The 12,528-nt window shown below is 36.5% G+C and overlaps 1 protein-coding gene across 4 annotated transcripts in view; it reads right to left on the reverse strand.

The window, feature by feature from the left end:
* PDE4B (phosphodiesterase 4B) overlaps positions 1 to 12,528 on the reverse strand; it is a 582,343-nt gene that overhangs the window by 487,599 nt on the left and 82,216 nt on the right. The window lies entirely within an intron of this gene.

Genomic DNA, 12,528 nt, shown 5'->3' on the forward strand with positions numbered 1-12,528 from the left:
ATTTTCCATTTTTTATATCCAGTTACTGTGAATGACCAACCTTTATTCATTAAAGTCCTCTTTTTAAAGTATTCATCAGGCATGTGAAAGTATGAAGTCAAAAGGAACCCACAAGAAACAAACGTAGATGAAACAATAAAGAAGACAACTCACTCAGCTATGCATTTTTGTCTATAAACCAAATAAGGAAACTTTTTTTAAGGATTCATTGGTATTCTCCAGCTTATTCCCATCTTACCAAGACTACAGCTAAGTAGGAGGTGTGACTCACAGAAATAGTTTCCTCATATAAATTTCACCCATTGAATAAAATTTGAAATATTCTCTAAGCAATACAAAACAGACTCTTGGATTCTTATTCTGTTCATGTTATATACAATAAAATGGAAATTTTACAAATTATCCAAAATTTTCATACCCAAACTTCCTCAGGAATATTTATACAACTTAGCCTAAATTTTGCAATCCAAGATTAGTAATTACATATATCTGTAAATACTATTTCATCCCTCAAAAACATAAAATCCTAATAATTGCTTTTCATTTTCACTTGGGAATGTGTTTGACTGGGAGCAACAGGAAACCTAATAAATAGCAGAAAAGGTTTTTTTTTTTCTCATGGAATACTGGGACTAGAGGATGGCAATGCAGAACTGATGTCTACCCTAAGATGTCATCAAGAATCCAAACTACATATGTTTTTCTGCTTCATCATCCTAAGTATCTGGATTTATGCCTTGAGCTTACAAATTATGAAAACAAATTAAGTGCCCAGTGACAGATAAGGGATTATAGACACAATGAAATACTACTTAGCTATAAAAACACAAAATATTTCTATTCATGACAACATGAATGGAACTGGAAGGGATTCTGCTAAGCAAAGTCAGTGAGATTGTGAAAGACAACTATTAGATAATTTCACTCATATGTAGAATATAAAGCAACAAAGCAAAGGAACAGACAAAACTAAAACCAAAACAAACCCTACAAAATGACTACAGAATTGAAACTACAAAAAGGGGATGGAGGGAGTGGAGAGAAAATTGTGGAGGGAGTCCAGTGCATTATGGTGGACTATGGTGCTTAGGTGGTGGATGTAGTATGGTAATATACATCTGAAGAGGTGTGAACTTACACCTCTGAATCATTTATACAGTGTTGTAAGCAATGTCATCTCAACAATAACAACAACAAAGATTTAATGAAAAAATTAATTTAAAAATGTCTACAAATAGGGCCTCCCCGGTGGCGCAGCGGTTGAGCGCTGGGTTGCGAAGCTGCCCGCAGCCTCTGTGGTGCCGGTTCGATCCCCGGCTGCTCCCCAGCCACCGGAGGAGGGTCCCACATGGCGCGCAGACCTCTCCTGCCGCCCGCTGCTCCCCTCAGCAGTGTACTTCGGTCCTTCTGCCTGCTCTGCTCCCTGCTCTGACTCTGGTGAATTCTCTCACCCTCCCGCGCTTCTGACTGTATCCAGTGCATGTATAAACAAAACAAACAAACAAACAAATAAATAAATAAAACATGCCTCTAAAAAAAAAAAAAAAAAAAAAAATGTCTACAAATATGTCAGATAATAACTGCTAATCTAAAGTTTCACCAAAACAAGCCGCCCCGGTGGCCTAATGCTTAAGTCTCAGCACTGTCACCTCTATGGCCTGAGCTCAATCCCCAGGCAGGGAGCTAACCCACAAATGGTGCAGTAGATCTCTCCTGTCTCACCCACTGCTCTCCTTGATAGTGTATTTCAGTAGATCTGTCTGTTCTGCTCCCCACTCTATCTCTGGTGAATCCTCTCACTCCCCCACCCACTCTCCCGCATCTCTGGCCTACACCCAAGTTCTTCTATGCAAAAAAAATATATAAAATTATAAAAAATAAAGTTTACACCAAACCATAATTCTGGAAAGAATCTCAAAGATTATCACAATTTAAAGTCTTAATTTATCCTGTAGCTTATGTGGGGGATGTCATTTACCCACTTAATGGTACAGCAGAACTGGAACACAGGACTTCTGATTCTCAGTCCTAACTTACTCAGTTAATAAAGAATACCCTGAAAACGAAGTGCCTTTCAATCGTTTCAAAAATATAAAAGCACTAGAAAATAAATTGTCATCGTATTATTCATTTTTATACAATCGCTCTATTTTTATGCATTGAGTTTTTCATTCTGGTGTATATCATGGCACACCCAATCATTTCACAGTTTCTTATTCAGGTAGTCTCACCAGTGATAGAGAAGTATATAGGTGTTTCTTTTAAGTATACGTAAGTACTTACTTAAAAATAATTTAAGCTACTTTAACAAATACTGGCCTCATTTCCCGATCTCTGAATTCAAAGATTTATCATTCTATACTCTAGATTATTTTGGTCCATAATACAAGAAAAACATAAATGTGATTGTCTTCCTACCCCAAAAAAATATCCAAGTAAATGCATCACATGTCACTTATTTCTTTCAGTCCCTAGCCTTTACTATGGGTAAAATTAGGTTGAAATGACCACAAGAGCAGCCATAGTAGAAAAAAAGGATAATTGTCTCCATGGGACAATGTTTCTCCATATAGTAAGAGATAAGAGCAGAAGAAAAGCAGATACAGACTATTTCCAAAGAAACTTAAGGTTCTGTGTGAACATGTTGTTTGAGTATGGGGAAGAAGAGAGAAATACTGTTGACTAAGTTGACTATTTGTATTTCTTTCCTACAAACTGTTTTAACACCCGCTGATCTTATTATATCCCTCTCACCTACTGGTTGACAGGAAAAGAAACTCCTTCTACCAACGTACTACGCGCAGGACAACTGACATCCACAAGACTTTAAGAATGAGTTTGATTATAATAATGAGGCATTATCCCTAAGTCACTTTACCCAGCAAAGACCATTCACAGATACCACATGATACAAATAACACAACAGTACCAAGGGATCTATCCTAGAAGCTCATAAGCCCTCTATACTGCATTGCAATTTTTGAGTATTTTTTTGGGGGGGGAGGTGGTAATTGGTCCATATGTTCATCAGATTTTCAAGGATGCCTTACTTAAGAGTATCATCATGCCATCTGAACTTAATAAATTGTTCTTTCCTCATTAAAAAAGAGTACTGTTAAATCATGCTGCAACATTAAAACAATAATTTCTCTAAAAAGAAAGTGATAAAACATACATTTAGAAATTACTAAGAACCAAGATTAAGTAAATCTTGCCATTATTGAATTGTTCACTAATGATCTTGAAAGATATTGCTTTTCTTAGGTATAAAACAGTAGAGTTAAAATAGCTGGTATCTAAGCTCAGTTCTAAAAATGCCAGAGTTCTATAAATCAGCACTATGGTACAAACCAGAAGAGGCAAAGACAAAATCTTGATATCTTTTTTTTAATCCATGCAAAATATCAGAAAGTTACTGGTACAAATAATATATGTTCTCTAAGGCTTAAAGTGTCCATTTGATAAAGGATTTGTTTATATTTCCCAGAGATGGCAACAGATAAAAGATACTAATATTTTTTTCAAATGCTTTAAGACAACTTGGAGAAAAATGTCAAATAAAGAAAATATCTCTATATAGATTTTTGCCTGAGATTCCACTGACAAAATTTTGTTTAACATTTACTTATTCAACTAAAATAATATTAAATTTAAAGATGTGTACTGATTTTTAAACAGTACACAAAACAAATGCATATTAAACAAATGTATCTAAAACAAATATATATTACAGGAAATTCCAGTTAAGCAATGTTTTCAACTATATTGGTGAATAACGTGACCGAAGAGTTAAACCTTATTTGTTTTTAAAAAGCATATCCTTCCAGTTCATAGAAGATGGCATGCACTCATCTCTTTCCAGCTGTCCCCACTAAGTAACTATAAATCTTATAATAATGCAAGAGGCAGTGAAAGTGGACTCCTAACAGTGCAAATTAGGATATAGACTAGGTAGTGACCCCGGACTAGAAGAACTGAGCAATAGGATGAGTTAGATTCTCTATACAACAGTAGGTTATCAGGGTCCAGTCTCCCAACCCCTAATCTAGGAGCATAAGATGATGTAGGTCAGTTCAGTCTTCCCCTGCATCTAACTGGAGTCCAGCCAACAATACCAGATGGCCTCCCAGCACTGGCAGGGGGAATCCTGCCTTTGTAGGATCCAGATCCAGGCATGTTCCTTCTCTCCGCATGTTGAAAAATCCCTTCCTTCACCTAGCGGCACTAGCAGACCTCACCTGGGGAGGCAACTTATGTCCCCTTCTATGTCACCAGCAGGGTTCAGGGGGAAACTTAGAAGCATTAGACAAATCAGGATGACTGAAAAAGTCTGAAAGTTAAATAGTCATTGAAATCACAGCCTACAAAAGCAATCCAGAACCTATACAGGGCAACTATCTGCTAAAATATGAAATTTAAATAGCACCCAGAGCATCTTAACATGGTACAAAAGGTACAGCTTAAATGAGAAAAGACACTCTAACTGACATAAACACTGAGATGAATCAGATATTAGAATTTATATCTGGGAATTTATTATCTGGGAAGGCCTTGAAGCATTTTTATAAAATCCTTAGATAAGCAAACTCAAATTGTTTGGAAACAGCTGGAAAAAATAGAAAATATCAATGAAGAATGTGTAAGGTTTTTTTTAAAAGGCAATTTTACAAGTAAAAATTATACACTAACCTATAAAATACTCACTGGATAGGCTGAGTAAAGGAGATGACAGAAGATAGAATCTGTGAACTTAAAAACAGATCAATAGAATTTCTGCAATCTGAACAAAAGAGAGAAACTACACTTTTAAAGAAGAATAATCAGAGCCTTGGGGTCCTATGGGACAATAACAAAAGATTCAACAATTCTCTCACTGGATTCCCACAAGGAGATGAGAAAGACAGAGGGACTGAAAAAGGTATTTGAAACACCAAGAAACTTCCCAAATATGGTTTTAAAAAAACACAAATGCATACATTAAAAAATTAATCATACCCCAAACTGAATAAACCCAAAGAAATGAATGCCAAGATACATCTTTTCTATGCTTCAAAAAAATGAAAAACAAAGAAAAAATCTTAAAACCAGAGAGAAATAGCACACTGATGTTAGCGTAACATCAATTCAATGATTGTGATTTTCTCATCAGAAACCATGGAGGCTTGAAGGAAACAGCACATTTTTCAAGAGCTGAAAGAAAAGAACTATAAACCACAAATTCCTTCCCTATGGGTTTTCTAAATCATATTTGACTATTGAAACACAAAATGTAACACTGTCTTACACTCAAAACAACAGCATTTAAAAAGAAGAGGATGTAAAGAGACCTGAAAATATATTAAAAGCTAGAGTAACCTCTAGGATAATTATACAAAGAGCCACACTCAAAACAATCTTATAAAATTTGCAAGTAATACAAATAAAGGCAAGAAAAGAGAAATAAAGGAATAGGAAAAAAAACAGAAAATAGAATAAATAGCAGAGTTAAACTAACAATAAAAAAATACTGGATCACTCATACATCACTTGTGGCACAGTCTCTCATTAAACAATTTGGGAATTTCTTATAAAAATAAACATGTGGGCCTCCCCGGTGGCACAGGCGGTTGAGCGCTGCACTGGGAAGCTGTCCACAGCCTCTGCAGCGCGGGTTCAATCCTGGCTGGCCAGCCAGTAAGAATCCCACATGGCTCAGCAGACCTCTCCTGTGTCGCCCACTGCTCTCCTCAGCAGTGTATTTCGTCAGTCTGCCTGTTCTGTTGCCTGCTGTGTCTCTGGTGAACCCTCGCACCCTCCCACACATCTGTTCTGTATCCCGGTTCTTGTATAAAAATAAATAAATCTTTAAAAAAAAATAAAATAAACATGCAGTTTTCATAGGAATCAGCAATAACACAAAAGAAAACTTAGATTCACATACACACAAATAAACAAACAAAAAAAAAACCCTTCACAAATGTGTATAGCAGGTGTAATCATCACAGCCCAAAACTGGAAACAATGCAAATGTCCTTTAATGAAGGAATGATCAAATAAGCTGTGATACATCCATACCATGGAATTTTATTTTAAAGATTTATTTATTTATTTACAAAAGAACCAGGGTACAGGCCAGATCCGTGGGAGGGTGAGAGGATTCATCAGAGCCAGAGCGGGGGACAGAACAGGCAGAATGACGAAATACACTGCTGAGGGGAGCAGCGGGCGCAACAGGAGAGGTCTGCCATGCCATGTAGGACCCTCGCTGGGCTGCCGGGATCGAACCAGTTTTGCAGAGGCTGCAGACAGCTCCACAGCGCTGCGCTCATCCACCTGAGTCACCAGGGGAGGCCCCATACCATGGAATATTATTCAATAATAAAAAGGAAAAATTATTGATGCAAACAGTTTGGATTAATCCTTGGGGAATTATGGTGAATTAATTATATAATCTATAATTTTATTTATATGATATTTTTAAATAACAAAATTATAGATATGGGTTTAGTTGTTGTCAGGGGTAGTAGTGGTATGAAAAAAATTGGAGGGAAGTGGGTATAGTTACTAAAAGGGCAATAGAATGGCTCCTTGTGGTGAAGGAATTGTTCTGTATCTTGACTATTACAGTATACACAGCAACCCACAAGTGATAAAATTAAATAAAATAAATACATACATACCCGCATACAAGTGAATGTAAAACTGGTAAAATTTATCCAAAGAGATACAATGAATAAAATCTGTGATTGTATGTATTGTGAGTTTACTGGTTGAGATGGTTGTGATACTTTATTATAATTTTTCAAGATGTAACTATTGGGGGAAACTGAGTGAATGGTGAATGGTACCTGGGATCTCTCTATATTATTTCTTATAATTGCACAAAATCTGTAATTACCTCAAAATTAAAATTTTAATTAAAAATTAGATGAAAGTTGTGAGGAAGCAGGTTTTTCAGCATCTCAAAGAATCACTTTACAGAGTATTTATTAATTTCAAAGTAAACAATTTAAAAAGGAGAAATTTGGTAAGTACCTTTCAAGTGATCAACTTAGTCATCAATTACAGGATAGTCAGACTCTTCTACTGCAATGCTATGAGAAGTACACATTATCCCCTAAGTAGGAGAATTCTTGCTAAAAAACCTGAACTTAAACAAGTGAGTAAACCATTTGACAAATCCAGACTATAACATACTCCGTAAGACATCTATCCTAGACTTGATAAAATATTACTATCACAGGGCCTCCCTGGGGTACTATCAAACTATCTGCAGCCACTGCAGCTGAATTCAATCCCAGGGCCCAGGAGCTTACCCACGTGGTGCGGCAGACCTCTCCTGTCTCGCCTGCTGCTCCCCACAGCAGTGTATTTCAGTCTGCCTGTTCTGTTCCCTGCTCTGTCTCTGGTGAATCCTCTCACCCTTCTGCATATTTGGCCTGTATCCCCATTCTTGTATGCATAAATAAATAAAAATAAATCTTTTTTTAATAAAAAAAAGAACAATTACTATCACCAAAGAAAAAGAAAAAAATACCAGGGACTAGCATAATCTTCCCAAAAATAATTTGAAGATACCAAGAACAAACAATTGCTAATCCTAAGTGGATATAGTCACAAATAGATATATCTTCTACTATGAGGTAGTGTGAGTTAATGCAGAACAAAGTTCATTCTGCTACAAAGCACATGAACATTTCCCTAAAGTAAAACCAGAAAAAAATTGAAATGGTGTTAAACTTGAACAAGAAACAAAAGGCAATCTTCAGGGATCAGAAGAGAAAGGAAACAAATATCAGAATAGTAGAAACTCGATTTTGCACTACAGCTTTCCAAAGTGATACATATCTTAGACACAGGCTTTAATGCCTAACAACTGGAAATTTCCTATATACTTAAGTAACTTTGTGCTCATGAAAGGAAGCTCACTGGAGTGGAGACATCTACATAAGGGAGAACCCTGAAAATATTGACCCATAACTTTAAGAACTAGAAACCTGCCTCTTCCTGGTGCTCTAGACAGATAGAAAAAAACATATTATTTGAATTAAATCCCTACACCTACATACACAGTTTGAATTTACACCACCTGCATGATGCAGGAAACTCAAACCAAGACATTAATATAAAAGCTGATCCTAGAAAAAAAATGCTGTGCTAGTCTACCAAAACAAAATATCACTCTAACAAGGAAAATTTTAAAAACTAAGGAGAATGACTAGCACAGAGAAAAATCAAAAGCAGCAACCTCAATGAAAATGAGCTCATGATCTGAATAATGTTAAGCAAATTAAGTCAGAAGGAGAAAGACAAATACCAGATTTTTTCACTTATATGTGGAATACAGCGAAACAAACCGAAGGGCCAGACAAAAACAAACCAATATCAAACCTTAGATATAGGACTGCAAATCTGAGGCAACCAGAAGGGAAGGTAGTAGAATGTAAGTAGTGTAGGGAGGTAGAGAGAGCATAGTGGAAGGTTATTGGGGGTTTGGTGGTAGGCATGTGTGAAAACATACATCTGTAGAAGTTTGAACCTATAACCCTTAAAACAAATAATACAGTGTTGTAAACCAATGATTAACTTAATAAACATTATTGGAAAAAATAGCGAAGCATATGAGGAAATGATCCATTTTATAATGGATATTTAATTCTGGAAGAACCAGCAGAGCTGTCCATTAGGATGAGTTACTCCCAGAATTTCAAGTAAGAGAACGATCTAAGACTATAAGTACAGGTATAATTATTAAAGATAAAATTATTAAAGATAAAAATTATTAAAGATAAAATACGGAAAGAGTCCACAATAAAAAAAGATAAAAGATCTTGGGAGAGAGGGGAACAGCCAGATATGAAAAATAATATCAAATATCACTTCTAGAAATGAAAAAATAAATCTTAGCTCAATGGGAAATTTAATTAATAAACAAGACAGCAATGAAGACAGAATTATTTAGCTGAAAAATCACCCAATGCCTCCTAAAAATATTTCCTAATTGAAAGTAATGCAGAGGTAATAAACACAAGAGATAAAATGAACAAATCCAACATTTATCTAACAGGAATTGCATAGAAAAGAATGGAGAGAATGGAGGCAAGATAACATTTGATGAGATATGATGCAAATTTAAATAATCCAAGAAACACAGAGTTATCTGATTAAACAAGCATAAGAGATCCCAAGAAGAAAAAGTAAAAACAAACCTGGGCATAGGACAGCAAAATCGCAGAACACCAAAGACAAAGGACAATCTAAAAACAACCAAAACTAATCTCTCATCATCAACATAGACTAGAACATAATATCATAAATGTCATGAGAAAAAAAAAATTTTCTACTTAGAATTCTATTCCTCGATAATTTGTTAATTAAGTGTTAGCATGAAATTTACAGTTTCAAACAAACAAAAGACTAAGAGATTTTTTTATCACTTGCTTATTCTTACCTAAGAACTACTTCCAAAAGAAGGAATTTGAACACAGAAGAAAAGAGAGGGATTCAAGAAACAACAGTGAGCACAGAAAATGCAGGTAAATATAAATAAGTTCTAACTATAAAAACAAAACAACAACAAATAAAACAATTGTATAAAAATAACATAGTGGGTGTAAAAAAAAGTGTGGTGGAACTATATCACTACATGGAGTATGATCAGAATTATAACATTAGAAAACCCTTATTTAAGGGAAGAGTAGAATTTTTTAATTAATTTCATCTGTTAAGACAAAATATGAATGCTAAAAACACAAAAATACCTACTAAAACAATAGCAATGGGGAAGGTAACATTTGAGTTATTAGATGGAAAAGAGGCTGGCAGAAACTATTAATTCCAGTATGAGTAAAGAATAACAATAAAACAAAGTGGGGCAGAAGAGGAGTCTTGACATAGAAATGTCTCCAATTAGAAGCAACACTCATTTAAAAAGATTAAAATGGGCAAAATGAATGTGCATGAAGGAGGTATGGTAGCAAGTTGATTTCCCTGTGGAGTGTGACTCTGAGTTAAAGTTGAACATTAGGACTGCCTTATTATCAATATCTGAGGATGGAGACAAGTAGATACGGGCAAAGGAAGATGCTAACTGCAATGCAAGGCCCACAGGGATTTCCAGGGCTATAATGATCCTTCAGAGTTAACTGAAGTCTGAGATGACCAGTTCTTTGTATTCCCACATGTTTCCATGACTGGACATGAGCTGCCTGAGAAAGGGGGTTGACCTTGGACAAAGGGGCTCTTCTACAGCTCAGGCAATCTGTGAATGGGCTGACCCTTGAAGGCTATCAGCAACAGCACTCCCAGAAGCCAGGGAGTATAATGGGGATTTGGCACATTATGGTGTCTGCGCAGTAACATAAGGTCACTCAACAACCAGTGTTCAAGAGAATCCATCCATCCTCTGACCAACAATATCCCTATACCTTCTCCAAATTCTGCTGCTCCATTTTTTTTGAAAGAATGATGAAGTTTTATGGCATATGGTAAAAAAAAAAATCCAAATTACTAACCCCCAAATCTTTCTAACTCAAGACTATATCATGTACCTCTTGTTCTCTAGTCAAGGTATGCCAAATTAGATATTAAGAGCAACCTGGGACTCTACTCCTTTACAATTTTAAATCTTCAGTTAGTAAACCAAAGTGAAAATATCATGTCTATGTCTAATATCTTTATCAATCATGAATCGCCCTACTTGTGCATACAGTAATTATTAAATACATGACTGTAGACAGAAAAAGGACTCCAAAGTCAGCAAACTACATATGACTGATTTATCTTCAATTCAAAAACAACTCTATTTAAAAGCAAACAAGCATGCCCAAGTGAGTACCCTCTAGAGAAATTTAAGATACTTCATCTTTGCATAATATGTCAACTCAGAAATAAACTAAATAGCAAATCAACTGAGAAAAAAATACAGAAAGACAGATTGCAAACTGTTTAGCTCACAATTGTTATGAAGAATATGGAGATAGATGATATAGAGATAGCTTCAATGTGTCAATCATGCCATCTCAACAAATCCAGTCTGACAATTATACTTACTTTCTGTAGTAGGTAATCTGTTTAAAAAGAGACAGAAACATGCAGCAGATAGGTTACTAGTCAAGTCCTACATGTATGGGTTTGAAGAGTTGCATAGGTCAATGTTATGCTGAAGACACATGTTGAGATTAAGGGGTGTCTCGGCATGTCAGAAGATAAAAGAGGCACCTCAGAAAGAAGTGCTGGTGAACTTCCTTTCACCTGAAGTGAAATCATCTGTCTTATCAACCTTCTCCTCCAGTTATCTACAGATAAATTCCAGGCCCCTTCCTATAGCTCAGGCCTAGGTAAAAACACTTCACAGTCCCCCAAAAGATTTTGTTTTTTATAAAAGTTATGGCATAAACACCAGCTTTCAGTTAGAGGAAAGAAGGAAAGTATAGGCTCTACTAAAAAAATGTACTCTCTTAATTTTAATGTGCCATTTATTCTTACAGGTTAGTTCAGGACTTTCAAGTAGTTGGAAACCACTGAATTTAAAAGACAGATGTGATTCAAAAAACATCCATCTCACATGGATGTAAGACATAAAATGCATAGACTTACATTTCTGTTTAGTAGCACATATCCAAGTGATGTAAACATAATGTAAACATAAAGTAATTTTAGGTGAGTGTCTCAAAGTATGCCTTAAAAAACACTGTAAGTATGCATGCACATGATATAGTATATTGTATATGGTATGGCCAAATGTGACTATATGTATACATGTTACCTATAGTATACTATGTAAATAACATTTTTAGTTATTTGCCATATGTAACTAGTTATATGTATAGAAGAAATATATTATATACTTTGTATATAAATTTGACTTAAAATCAACCACACTGTATTTAAGAGCTATTCTGGGCTCTTCTCTTTACATTTACTTTAAAGCTATTGACTACAGTAGGTTCGATTTTGGTTGAAGTATAGCACTTGGGGGGGGGTGGAATATGGGGGGGTAAGAAAGCAAGCAAGCAAAACAAAATGGAAGAGAAGGGGAGACAAGAAGGTGGGGGGAAAAACACACACACACACACACACACTTGTCGCTTGGATAGGACTAGGCCCCGCACTGCTCCCCAAACACGAGACAGAGCTTCCCAAAAGTTCCTGGCAGAGCTCTGGTTATTGCTGCAGCTTGGATTCGCCCTATTTAGTGCCCGGCCACCAGGGCAAACAGCACCTTCCCGGGGTGGGGGTGGGGGGCTGCCCAGAAAACTCTTGGGTACTTTAGGCTCCCTCCGGCGCCCGGCGCCCGCAATCACTGAGCACCGCGCGCCAATCACCCTCCTAGATGAATCCTGCCTTTCCCCTTCCTGCCTTGGCTTTCTCTTCTTGCCAGCGACTTGCCAAGAGGTCCAAGGGCGGAGGCAGAGGCAGAGAAGGAGGGAGGCAAGAGAAAAGACCGGCGAGCGAATTTACTACAACGGGCAACAACTGTGCCGTCAAGGCAGCTATCCTTGCGCAACCCCTTTCCGCGTTCGCGCCCCCCCGCCCCCAGACCCGCGG

Source organism: Talpa occidentalis, unplaced genomic scaffold (assembly GCF_014898055.3).
Source record: "Talpa occidentalis isolate TD23 unplaced genomic scaffold, MPIMG_talOcc4v2.1 talOcc4.9, whole genome shotgun sequence".
NCBI classification, from domain to species: Eukaryota; Metazoa; Chordata; class Mammalia; order Eulipotyphla; family Talpidae; genus Talpa; species Talpa occidentalis.